Source organism: Eumetopias jubatus, unplaced genomic scaffold (genome assembly GCF_037043125.1).
Source record: "Eumetopias jubatus isolate StellerSeaLion01/CBP00866 unplaced genomic scaffold, mEumJub1_p1.0 scaffold_2, whole genome shotgun sequence".
Classification (NCBI taxonomy): Eukaryota; Metazoa; Chordata; class Mammalia; order Carnivora; family Otariidae; genus Eumetopias; species Eumetopias jubatus.
This window is the reverse complement of record NW_028274808.1, coordinates 86,926,376-86,936,229: the sequence shown is the minus strand read 5'-3', so window position 1 is coordinate 86,936,229 and position 9,854 is coordinate 86,926,376. Positions and strand designations below refer to the sequence as shown.

At 39.1% G+C, this 9,854-nt stretch overlaps 1 non-coding gene across 1 annotated transcript; it reads left to right on the top strand.

The window, feature by feature from the left end:
* Positions 1-8,396: 8,396 nt before the first annotated feature.
* TRNAK-CUU (transfer RNA lysine (anticodon CUU)) lies at positions 8,397-8,469 on the top strand. Its single transcript has one exon. It is a non-coding gene; the product is annotated as a tRNA-Lys (tRNA).
* The last annotated feature ends 1,385 nt before the right edge of the window (positions 8,470-9,854 follow it).

Here is a 9,854-nt window from a genome sequence, read left to right as displayed (position 1 = left end):
GATTTGTACCAGTTTATCTTGGAGATAAAGTGAAGGCTGGGAGGATGATATTTCAAGTTGGCAGAACAGTGGGAGTGAATAGGAATGCATGCGGGGGTTTGGCAGAAGGTAAGGAGACCAGCAACTTGGAACAAAGGATGCATGTGGGACATAAGTTTAGAAGGTGGATTTGAGACCCCGAATCCATTAGGTAGTGGGGAATTGATGTTACTTCTGAGCAATAGCTCTGATGCAAGAAACACAAGACTTTAGGATGATCAGTTGGAGGGTGGTAGACAAGAGACATTGCCAGGAAGGAAATGGGGCTGAGGTGTGGCTTCCTGATTGCTACACACACCTAAATGTCTGTTGCCAATGCTATATTTTTACTAGTTCCTTCTAAATGTGCTGTTTCTTTCTTTAAAAACAAAAACAGCTTTGTTGAGATATAATTCACATACCATACAATTTACCCATTCAAAGTATAGAATTGTCTGGAGTATGTTCACTTGGTTGTACAAACATCACCGCAATCTAATTTTAGAACATTTTTATAAAAGGAACCTCGTATCCATTAGCAGTCACTCCGCATCCTCCCCAATTCCCCAGCCCTAAGCAACCACTAAGCCCACTTTCTGTCTGTATGGATTTGCCTATTCCGGACATTTTGTGTAAATGAAATCACACAATATGTGACCTTTTGTGTCTGGCTTCTCTTTCACTTCATATAATATCTTCAAGGTTCATCCACATTCATGTAGCACATACCAGACTTCATTCCTTTGTATTGTCAAATAATACTCCATTGCATGGAGATAACACATTTTGCTCATCCATTCATCAGTTGATGGGCATTTGGGTTATTTCCACTTTGAAGCAATTATAAACAATGTTCCTATGAACATCTATGCACAAGTTTTTGCATAGACATAGGTTTTCATTTCTCATGGGTATCTCCCTCAGAGTGGAGCTGCTAGATTATATGGTAACTATGAAGCGGGAGAGCTAGGTTCTTGTCTCACGGAGTCAAAGAATGAATCTCAACGGAAAATGGAGAGTGAGTAAAGTGGTATCACAAATATTAAGTGAAGATACAGAAAAAGCTCTCAAGAGTGAGAAAGGTCCCAACAGGGTTGCCACTGAGGGCCTTTAGGGTTGGCCTTTTATTGAAAGCTAACCGGGGAACTTAAATCCTTTTAACATCTCTATTGATATCAGCATTGAGCAAGGACTAGTGATAACACCTTCAATGGCTTACTTCCTTTTTAGGGTCTGGTTATTCCTTGTAGGTCACAGAGGATCGTCATAAAAAAAGACACCTACCCCACACGCCTAGGGCAGGGTGGTCCGGGTTTGTTCCCTTATCTCTGGTTTCCTTACACATCAGCATTTTGGGAATTTCTGTGAGCCTGATCTCATAGCCCCCTATCTGTCTCTCCTTACTTAGCCCTGCCTGTCCCTGACTCAACTACACTCAGTTTCTGACCTGTACATGCTCTCAGATGAATCTTACTGTTTGTTTGTGAAGTTAGCTTATGTCTCACCCTGTATAACTGTGAATTCCACTAGTGGAGTGCCCACCTTAACTTAACTCGGCCTCACTTGTAATTTTCAAAGCCAAGAAGGAAGTAGGTGGTGTGTCAGAGCCTTCTGCTGTGCTCAAGAAAGCAGATGTGATCACAGAGCAAGTCACCCACGTGTGGGCTGCCCTTGTGCCCTCCTACACTTTCATGGTAAAGGAAACTAAACGTCAATCTCTCTCAGCCTCTCTCTCTCCCTCTTTCTCTCTAAGGCCTGGGTAAATCAGAAGCATCCTGTATGGAAGCAGAGATTTCAGCCAAGGACCTTCTGCTACAACTCTCTTCCTTGTTGCCTGAAACAAGGATTCCGGAAGGAGGAATCTCAAGATCTCTAAACTGGTAACCGTCAAAGCAAAAGTTGGAGCCCCGTGCTTTAGAAATGTGTATAAAATTAGAAATATCAAGCAGTGTTGGGTTTTTTAAGGTTTTAAGCAAGGACCTGCAAAATAAATGTCAATCAAAATGAAAGGAAAAAGAGCCAGACTTTAGAGCCCTAGGCAAGGTCAAGGCAATGTCATTTGAAATAAAACAAACAAAAAAATGCTGGCACAGGTGAGATAAGAGAGAGTTTTGAATAAACACCTTGTATCTTCAGATTCCAGAACACCTCCTCTCCTAGGAGCCAATGTAGGTAACCAAAGTCACATACAATAGTAAAAATGCTGGATTGGATGAAACCAGCTAATTGACCTGTGGATCGATACAAAAAGCTATCAATATGTGGTTAAGCAGTAGCAAATGACTGACCTGTACTGAATGAAGGCTTGACAATGGAGGGAGCAAGATTTATACTTCAATATTGTTCTAACAATATTTCAACATCCCTGGCAGCCCTCTGGGATTATAAATAGATTCTGCTAAGAGAAATAACCTTACTCTCAGAATTCTGTATGTATAGGAAATAGGGTGCCAGGGGAACAGACATGCTGAGACAGAGATGTTATAAAACTCAAGTTAGGGAAGAGATTAATGTTTCAGTGCTATAGAACAATACATCCCAAGGAACACAAGATGATGGCCTGTCTCCCTGTTATTGGGAGCTTGTAACCTACAAAGAAACGTAAGAGGTAACAAGTAACTTGACATTAGAAACAGTCAACTACCTGCCTTAAGAAAGTACAGATTTCACTCTCGGGGTACAAAAGAGTTGTACAAACTGGCTTGCTAATAATCAGGAAAGTGATCTGTTTAATGGGAAGAGACAGATATCCTCCTTCTCTTGTTTCTGAACTCGAATTCTGATTAGCCAGCACCTCATCTGGAGAAAGAATTCATAACATCTCTTTTGAGATATTCTCAGAAAAGAATCTTCCTGGGTAATTACATAAGCTTGGGATGTCTGCCACTCCCCTGCTTCATTTTGCTCAGCCTCCTATTGCCATGTGCCAGGCCCACGTCACCTCCTGACTCTGAACCCTGGCATTCAGTCAGCTGGACACCCCCACTGGCTGCTTTCTTAGGCGGGTGCTTGCCCAGTCCCTAGTCTCAGATTCTTCCCCTTACCTCCTGGCTGGACTGCCTCAAGATGGCTTGAGGTTGTTACAGTACACCTAAGGGTACTTAGAAATTCAAGGATATGTAGTACACTGTGAGATCGGCCTCTGACCTTGTACATGTGGATGGATCTCATTGCATAATTTCAATTGACCTTAGTATTGAAAAGAGGTGAAAAGGGAGGAAGGAAGAGAGGGAGGGAGAAGGTGGGCAGGAATCAACCTCTGGTGTTTTTAAAAATTCACAATAGCCCATCATACTCAACAAGAGACTTCAATTAGCAATACCTTTAAAAGTTTTTCTTTTTAGTTATTAACAACAGATGTTGGCGAGGATACAGAGAAAGGGGAATGCAATCCCTCTTACACCGTTGGCAGGAATGCAAACTGGTGTAGTCACTCTGGAAAACAGTATGAAGGTTCCTCAAAAAGTTAAAAATAGAGCTACCCTACGACCCAGCAATTGCACTAGTAGATATTTACCCAGAGGATACAAAAATGTTGATTCAAAGGGGCACATGTACCCCGATGTTTATAATAGCATTATCAACAATAGCCAAACTATGGAAAAAGCCCAAATATCTATCAATTGATGAATGGATAAAGAAGAGGTGGTATATATATTCAATGGTATATTACTCAGTCATCAAAAAGAGTGAAATCTTGCCATTTGCAATGATGTGCATAGAGCTAAAGAATATTACGTTAAGTGAAATAAGTCAGAGAAAGACAAATATCATGTAAGTTCACTCATATGTGGAATTTAAGAAACAAAACAGATGAATAGAGGGGAAGGAAGAAAAAAGAGAGAGAGCGAGACAAACCATAAATAACCCTTAACTATAGAGAACAAACTGACGATGGCTGGAAGGGAGGTAGGCAGGAGGTGGGCCAGATGGGTGATGGGTATTAAGGAGGGCATTTGTTGGGTGCCTGGATGGCTCAGATGGTTAAGTGTCTGCCTTCAGCTCAGGTCATGATCTCAGGATCCTGGGATGGAGTCCCGCATCGGGCTCCCTGCTCAGCGGGGAGCCTGCTTCTCTCTCTCTCTGTCTCTTATGAATAAATAAATAAAATCTTTTTTTGTTGTTGTTGTTTTTAAATAATTTTTTTAAAGATTTTATTTATTTATTTGAGAGAGAGAGAGAATGAGAGATAGAAAGCATGAGAGGGAAGAGGGTCAGAGGGAGAAGCAGACTCCCTGCTGAGCAGGAAGCCCGATGTGGGACTCGATCCCAGGACTCCAGGATCATGACCTGAGCCGAAGGCAGTCGCTTAACCAACTGAGCCACCCAGGCGCCCTAAATAAAATCTTTAAAAAAAAAAAAGGAGGGCATTTATTGTGATGAGTGCTGGGTGTTGTATATAAGTGATGAATCACTAAATTCTACTCCTGAAACCAATATTACACTGTATGTTAACGAGCTAGAGTTTAAATAAAAACTTAAAAAACACAAGCAAATACACTATATATTAACTAAATTGAATTTAAATTAAAAAAATAAAAAATTAGGGCTCCTGGGTGGCTCAGTCATTAAGCGTCTGCCTTCGGCTCAGGTCCTGATCCCAGAGTACTGGGATGGAGCCCCGCATCCGGCTCCCTGCTCCCCTGTGGGGAGCCTCCTTCTCCCTCTCCCACTCCCCCTGCTTGTGCACCCTCTCTCGCTGTGTCTCTCTCTGTCAAATAAATAAAATCTTTAAAAAATAATAAAAATAAAAATAAAATAAAAAATTAAATTAAAAAACAAGCAAAAAATAAATAAGTAAAAGTTTTTCTTTTACATTTTTTAAGTTTTTCTTTACTTTTTTTTAAGATTTTATTTATCTATTTGAGAGAGACAGAGCTCGCACGAGCGGGGGTGGGGGGGTTGGGGGAATGGGAGGGAGAGGGAGAAGGAGAAGTGGACTGCCCGCCAAGCAGGGAGCCTGACTGGGGGCTCAATCCCAAGACCCTGAGATCATGACCTGAGCTGAAGGCAGACACCTAACCAGCTGAGCCACCCAGGTACCCCTTTAAGTTTTTCTTTTAATACTAAATTCCCAGTAAGAAAAACCTTGCATTGTCCCTGAGCTGAGCTCTGCTTATACTCAGATTTTGTTTTGAGAGGCCCAGGTTGAAGGGCCAGAAGATACTTTTCCAAGGTGAGAAATAGCAAATTATGTTAATTTACATTTAAAGAAAATAAAAATCTCCTGTCAATGAGAAAACAGTTCCCCTGCCTATGATGAAAGTAATTTTGTTAAAGTCCTACATAATTTCATACACCTTGTTTGCATCCTAATATCTGCTGATGGAAAACAACAACAACAATCTATACATTATATGAACTACATTTCTCTGTTTTTATAACTAACTTTTTATACTACAAATATGCATTGGTACTTAAAAATTCAAACAATACAGAGGTGTATACAGTAAAAAAGTCAAAAATCTCTATTTCTCTTTCCCTCGGCCCCATAGGGGTGGGACTCCCTACACCATACATCATCCCTCAAGTAGGGACGTTCACCGTGTGTTCTTCCAGAATTTTGTGTATATGTGTCTGTTTATACATACAGGTGTTGTGAATTTATTTTTCTACACATACTGGAGTGTGTTAAATATATTGTTCTGAAAGTTGCTTAATATTGAGTCAGAAACATCTTCCATGTCAGCACATGTAACACTGCCTCACCCTCCTTAGCAAATGTAGTTACCACTGTACCAGAAAGTATTCCACTATTTCCCAGGTTAATGCAAACAATGCGGCCGTAAATATCCGCCACATTCAGTGACATGTACCTCTGGGTCAATGTCTAGGAGCATGACTGTTTTGTTAGGTGTTGGCAAATTGCTCTCCATAAAAGTCTAGAACGATGAACACTCCCACTGATTGAATATGAGTATATTTTTATTGATTTTTGTGAACTGGGGGATGAAAATCACATATTATTATTGTTTTATTTGTATGTTCCAGACTATTTGTGAGGCTGAGTAACTTTTCATATTTCTTGGCCATTTGTATTTCTTCAACTGTCAACTGCCTTAGGTTTTCCCTTTTCTGAGGGGTGGGAGTCTTAATTTTTCTTGTGATTTCAACAAGTTCTTTATATATTATGGTTCTCATATGGTTCTGTGAAAACATTTCCTCTCTCTCTGCTGCTTGTTATTTAGTTTTGTTTATGCATCATTCATTAAATAGAAGTTTAAAAAAATATTTCTAAGAACAGGCGCATCAATCTCTCCTCTATGGCTCTTAAGGTTTGACACTCCTTTGGAAGGCCATCTTCACCTCTAGGATAATTTTAAAAACAAAATAAAACACTATACTTTCTTCTAGTACTTTTATGAAACTTTTTTACTATTTGGATTTTTAATTCATTTAGAATATGCTTCTGAGTGTGGTATGAAACAAAAATCCAAGATAATATCATGGTGATGGTAGAATTTCTATCCTGTTCCCATCTTTAGTGGAAATCTCCTAATATCTCATGATGATCTTTGCAGCGATTTCTGACTTTATCAAAGCTTATTAGTAGTTTCTTTTAAAATAAAGAATGCAGGGCGCCTGGGTGGCTCAGATGGTTAAGCGTCTACCTTTGGCTCAGGTCATGATCCCAGAGTCCTGGGATTGAGTCCCGCATAGGGCTCCCTGCTCCTTGGGAGCCTGCTTCTCCCTCTGCCTCTCTCTCTCTCTGTCTCTCATGAATAAATAAATAAAAATCTTAAAAAAAATAAAAAATAAAATAAAGAAAAGAAAAGAAAGAATGCAGGGTGCCTGGGTGGCTCAGTTGGTTAAGTGTCTGCCTTCAGCTCAGGTCACGATCCTAGGATCCTGGGATCAAGCCCCACGTTGGGCTCCCTGCTTCTCCCTCTCCCTCTGCTGCTCCCCCTGCTTGTGCTCTCTCTCTCTCTCTCTCTGTCAAATAAATAAAATCTTTTTTAAAAAATAAATAAATGAAATAAAATAAAGAATGCATATTGAATTTTGTCAACTGTCTTTTCAGCCTCTGATAAGGTCATTATTTGATTATTCTTCTTTAACTGAGTGATAATTAATTGCATTATTCGACCCCCTAATGTTGAAATTTCATTATTTTCCTGGGAGTGATATTTCTAAATTTTTCAATATGTTTCAAATTTCTGATACCAAAAAAATGATATTTTTATCCCATGTTCTTTTAAAAGATTTGAAAATGAAAATCTAATTATTCTGCTTTTTCAATGTCCAAAGCCCTGTTAGTTACACAGAAGAGGATGTTTTTATTTTTGTCTCTTTCTAAAAAATCAATGCTCAAGTTGATATGGTAGCATGTGGCCCAAGCATTCCATTTACTCTCCTGAAATTTTTTTTTTCTCGACACCTTGATTCACATTCAGTTGAAGGTCATCTTGTGATGCAGCAGGCATTTATTAAGCAGCTTTCATGTGGCCAGGTTCTGGGCTTGCTGTTAAGGGATTCAAAATGCCTGAGAACCAGTCAGTCCTCGATCCACTGAAGCAACACCGAATTATCTGGGTCTCATCTTTTTATAAACTCAAAGAGAAGTCATGTGTATGCTACCTACTTCCCAAAAGGCACAGTATCAAATGTTAATGGCAGCCATGATCTGTGTTTCTGCATATGGACCTCTCTAGGTACCATCCATGCATACCATCATACTATCCGTGCGTAGTTAGATGACTAAGAAATTCCTTTTAAATACAGCTGATGATGATGAGAGTGTTAAAAAATAATGAGAACTGGCAGCCACAAGAAGCATTGCAGAAATCAATGCAGGACTGAATCTGTACATAAGGTCATTTAAGCCATCCTTGTATTCTCACCACTGACGTCCGAATGGTTTCGAAATTTCCTCAATGACCTCTCAACCTGAACTTAGTTCTTGTTTTTACTTGTCAGAATCTGTCAAGGATTCAAATAACATTAACTGATCTGTCTCAACCTGTCAATAATTGAGGATGAATGTCCCATGCTTACCGAAAACAGATCTTAATTTGTATCAATACATAATTTACCAATCAAATATAATTTTTTCAAGCCCAATTATTTCTGAAAACTTTTGATATAACCTTTCAATAAGTATAAATCACACAGGAATGATCTCGCATAAAGAACTTTTCTCTAAGCCAATAGGAAATTAAATGAATAATAACAAGAGAAACATATTGAAGAAAAAATAAGGAAATTACATTTTTCTAAAGTCATTTCATTTCCTAGGTACATCACTAACTCCCTAGTTTTATTCAATAAGTATTTGTTAGAATGGTGAGAAGAGTAAAGTGCAAGAATCTTCATCTTTTAAAACCTGTATACACTGCTTTTTTCAAAAGCAGACGTTTAAAGTAACACACAATAGGGGTGCCTGGCTGGCTCAGTCGGTAGAGCAGGAGACTCTTGATCTCCAGGTCGTGAGTTCAAGCCCCACGTTGGGCCTAGAGCTTACTTTAAAAAAAAAGAAAGAAAGGTAATACATGATATGGGATGCTGAGCTATGCATTCTTTGAGAAGACAGAATTTATTGAACAGAACTGTAGAAAAAAATAATTGAGGAATCATTACTACTTTACCGAGGAGACTTGCAATCATTTTGAAGTTTTTACTGAATATATACTTTCCAGAACTTTATAGACTACGGATAATTTTTGTCTAGAAAAGTAAGAAGAATATTTGCTTACAATGCAAAATCAGATTTCAGCTGTAAAATAAAGCCTATTAAAAAACATCAGCAAACAACAAGAGCAAAAATTCCAAATACTTCTTCAGCAAGTCTAATAAGAGCATATATTTATTTATCAAAAATTGTTTTAAAAAATTTTTTTCCAGTTGTTCTTTTTTTCTCTAAAAAGTATGACAATTAAAGAGACTCAGATATCTGAGTGGACTATTAGTGAGTTACAAAGAAATTATAATTGGAGACAACAGTAAGAGCAATAAAGATTTCTCTTTTCTATTTCTCTTTTCAAGTTGTCTTTTCTCCACAATTATCTTTTCTAATTAGTAAGTAAGTGATAGAGAGGAAATGGGTAAATTCAAAATGTTAAATTCCTTTAGTTTCCAAATGATGACCTGTTTTTAAAATCGGTGTTTTCTTTGCTTGTTTTCTTTTTAAGTAGGCTCTGCACCCAAAGTGGGGCTCAAACTCACCTCCCCGAGACCAGGAGTCGCATGCTTTACCAACTCAGCCAGCCAGGTGCCCCTCTTTGTTTTGAATTGGTTCATTTAAAATTAGGAAAAGTACATGCTTGTTAAAGAAAAAAAAATTTTTTTTAAGATTTATTTGTTTATTTTAGAGAGAGAGTGTGTGGAGTCGGGGAGGAGGGGCAGAGGGAGAGGGAGACAGAGAATCTCAAGCAGACTCCCCGCTGAGCACGAGCCAAGTGCCAAGCTCAATCTCACGACCCTGAAATCATGACCTGAGCTGAAGTCAAGAGTTGGACACTTAACTGACTGAGCCACCCAGGTGCCCCTGAAAAAAAAAAAAAAAATTTTTTTTAAGATTTTATTTATTTATTTGTCAGAGAGAGAGAGAGCACAAGCAGGGGGAGCAGCAGGGGGAGAGGGAGAAGCAGGCTTCCCGCCGAGCAGGGAGCTCGATGCGGGGCTCTGATCCCAGGACCATGGGATCATGACCTGAGCAGAAGGCAGACGCTTAACAACTGCGCCACCCAGGTGCTCCGAAAAAAATATTTTTAATATAAATGTACATGTAGTAAAATGTGAACATCCTACTCTCCCCTCACCTCATTTCCATTCTCGCTTCTCAGGGCTTGCCCTCTTAACAGTTTTTGTATTTATGTTTCCAGATTCTTTTCTGAGCA